Source organism: Loxodonta africana, chromosome 12 (genome assembly GCF_030014295.1).
Source record: "Loxodonta africana isolate mLoxAfr1 chromosome 12, mLoxAfr1.hap2, whole genome shotgun sequence".
Taxonomy (NCBI): domain Eukaryota; kingdom Metazoa; phylum Chordata; class Mammalia; order Proboscidea; family Elephantidae; genus Loxodonta; species Loxodonta africana.
In genome coordinates, this window is record NC_087353.1 from 5,193,733 (window position 1) to 5,197,767 (window position 4,035).

Below are 4,035 nucleotides of genomic sequence, written 5' to 3' on the forward strand. Positions count from 1 at the left end.
AGTATAAAATAACTCGTTGAGTCAATTCTGACTCATAACAACTCTAATCAACAGAGTAGAACTGCCCCGTAGGGTTTCCAAGGCTGTGGTCTTTGTGGAAGCAGGCTGCCACATCTTTCCCCTGAGGAGCGACTAGTGGGGTCAAACATCCTACATTTTGGTTAGCAGCTGAGCGCTGTAACTACTGTACCACCAGGGATTCTTTTATAGTTAGTATAATATCCATTAATTGTAGTCTAAACCTCTGGAGAAATTTAAGACAGTTTCTGGCTTTGTTTTCATCTCCACTGAGTTGTATCTAAGTTTAGTTTTAAAAGAATTGCTGAAGTTGAATTTGCGTTACGAACAGATTTAGTAAATGCACACTATAAATGCCGCGAAGACAAGACCATTTTTTTTCCTTGTACTTTTTTTTTTAGTATCTCCCACAGAAGTATAACATAGTGCTAAGAAGATAGTGTATGCTCAACTGATGTTTGATGTGTGATCAAATCAGGTATTTGTTCTGCCTTTCAAAATAAATATCTAAGTCCTGAATAATAAATTTGACAAACTTGATATTGCTGAAGAAAACAAAATTTCCCTTCATCTAATTCTTTTTTAAAAAATCTGTTTTCGTATGGAACTCTGTTTTCCCTAAGTGGAAGAAGTTGAACTCATTCTGAGCCAAACCTTACACATTATGTGAAACAGGGTTATTTTAAGTCAGCCTTTTGAAAAGGGACGTTTGCAGACATACCACAGATAGGTGGGGAGTAAGGAGAGGGAGAATGTTTTCTCAGACATTTGGATGAATCCAAAGTTCTACCCAAGTTGAAATAGCCGTAGAGCCAAATAGAGAAAAACAGGCAACAAGGTACAGCAGCAGCCCCCACAAAGGCACCAGATCACTGGCGTCCTAGACGTTCCTGAGCAGTACTGAGGCCCCAGAGCTTCATGCCTTTCCAGACCAAACCCACACTTCGGCTCAGTCTCTCCACCACCTCTCCCCATCCTTACTAGGAGTTCTGGTAGGAAAAAAAAAGAAGTTGAACACTTAATTCATTTTAAGCTGGATCAAAATAGCTCTGACATTAAAACGGTTGTGTCACAAGACACAATTATTTGATTATTTCTCCTCCAGTTTAGGATAAAGTATATTAATTGTGGATAAAATTTGTGATTTTTCCAAAAAATAATAAATTACTACATTCTTGGTAGATTGTATTTAGTCTCTAAAAAATAAAACCTAAATAAATTCAACTTCAGACACAGTAGACAAAATTCCGTTAAATGTATTCAACTCACTCATTTTAAAAGCCAATCTTCCAGGCAGCACTTTCAATAGAAATCAACCTATAAGTTGAATAAACATGGCTTGTGTAGCCCCTACTGTACTCTGATAAAGTCCTAGTCGTATCCAGCTGATTTGTGGGTATAACTTATAAATGCTCTTTTGGGTGTAGAAGCATTGACATCAAATTTATGATAAGACAGAAACCAGCTTATAAAAGTATATAAGAGCTGTCATACCCAGGAATTAAATGAATCCACTGATAAATAAAAATTTATTGGTGCCCACCTGCTAAAACAGAATCACTCAGATGTCTTTCTTGTTGACACAGATAGGAAGACAGGTAGAAATAAAAATTTTGTATAAACAAAATAATGTGCTTTGGGAAACAAGAATAAGAAACCTCTTTTAAGCCTAATATTTTATGATTTACAAATAATAGGTTGGTCAAAATTATTTCCCCATTCATAAGTTATTTATGAGTTATGCTTTTAGAATATAATTAAATATTTTAATTCTTTATATTTTGGCATGAAGCGTAATTCTTGGATAAAACTAACAGTGTTTCACATAAGATTTCAAATAGACAGGTGCAATGAATGAGTAATGTCTATGATATCATTACTCTTTTCCTTTAGTTGGCAGTTACCTATTTGCCAAAAGTCAACATTGGTTACCCAAAGGCACCAAACCCTTGTCCCCTAATGGTGTCCTGCTTGAGTGTCCCTTCTGCAGACATCTTCTAACTGCTAAACCAGAACTTACCTGTCCTGTATACCACTGTCCTACCCTTGCCCTCTGTTAATTAACAGTTGGCTGGCCCATGCTAATGGGTTGACTTTTATTAATATCTGCATGTTTTTCTCCTCCCAGAACATCTGTGTATACCTCTACCTAGGCCTTCTAAAAATATCCATCTCATATGGAGTCTAGGAAATCTTCAAACTGTATAAGGCTCTGCCTACCTGGAACTTATGAGGGCTGGTCGAGAGCTTTAGTCAATTCTAATTTGTTCTAGTGTCAGGCTGTTCTAGAATTTCATTTATTCTCAAAAGGAAATAACTACATTTCTAAGGTCAAACGACCTTTTTTCTTGAAACATTACTACATGTGTTCACATATGCAAACTGAAAACTTCTTCTGCCATATTGCAAATTGATCTATTGGAATTATTCCTAATGCCAATCAATAGTTAGCACGTGCGGTGAAACAATGCACACCAATTTACGTCACTTGTCAAAGATGTGTTAATGTAATCTCTGTAAAAGTAAGCAATGAATATTTTGAGACTAATGGAGGTGTTTCGGGTCTAGCAGATTTGGAAATAAAATACTGGAAGTTTGAAAGAGCTAAAAGTTTATCAGTCTCTTTTTAAAAATAAACCGCATAAGCTGTCATTCTTTATGGGACCTTTTTTTATTCCCCTTAAACATGGTCTTGAAATTTGGTATGTGGGGGAGTATATAAATGTTGAATCAAAGATGCATTGCTGGCACATTTCATGACGATTCCCTACAATCTAACTATAAAGCAGCACAAGGAAAAAAAAAAAAAACATTACTTTCATTCTGCCAGACATGAAATTATGTAGCAGACCTTCTTGTTAGAACAGGCATTGTTAGAAAATGTGAAAATTTTAGTCCAACATTTCCTCCTGCTTTTAGAATCTTAGCAAAGATGTTGGTTTAGAAGGCACAATACAGGCTCTCCTTCTAAATATGATCAACTAATTCTCAAGTTAAGATAATAAAAGACGAAATCACATTTAAACAATGCAACCATCTGCACTTAGTAAAGTAGATATTATACACTGCAAAAGCACAAAATATCTGTACTCATGCAAAAGATCAGAGGGCCCTGCCTAGCCACAAGAGTGTCTAAGTTACTCTGTATAAGAAAAGCGTGATGCGACTATTTTACAATAATTGCTACGTGCCAGTGACTGTAAAAGAGCCTGGGAACAAAGGAGTGACAAGTCAGTCATGGTCCCTGGTATCACCGAGCTTCCAGGCTGGCTGTAAACGTAGACACTGAACTGGTCATTAAAGTAGGATGCGTGTTATAAAGAACATACAGCGAGTGGAAGACCTACCTAGCATAGGACTAGGAAAGGCCACCTGGCAGTGATGTGTAAACTGAGACACACAGGAGTGAGCCAAATGAAGATGGAGCGGAGAGGAGGGAAAAAGCAAAACCAGAAAAAAAGGAACGTCTTGTATAAATGAAATGAAGTGGCACTAAGCTTCAGGTGCTTAAAATATCGATAGAAACTAAGTATCATTGAAGCTTGTAGTACGTGGTGGTGGTGGTGGAGATGAAGAGGTATGCAGCCACTAGCTTGTAGAAAAAAAGCTTGTAGAGGGCTTTGTAAATCATATTAAGTGATTTGTACATTTGTACATTTCCCTAAAGGCAAATGAAAGCTAAAAAATCATGGTTACATACCGCAAACTAAATTTCAACTCATGCCCATCCTATAGGACAAAGTAGAGCTGCCCCACAGTTCCCAAGGCTTTAATTTTTAATGCAGTGCTTAACCACTGCACCACCAGGGCCCCTTTTGTTACAGCCCAAACCAACCAACTGCCATCAAGTTGACTGTGACTCATAGCAACTCCATAGGGTTCCCAAGGCTGTAAATCTCTACAGAAGCGACTGCCACATTTTTCCCTGCTGAATGACTGCTGGTTTTGAACCTCTGACCTTTTGGTTAGCAGTTGATGTCTTTAACCACTGCACCACCAGGGCTCCTTTGTTACATG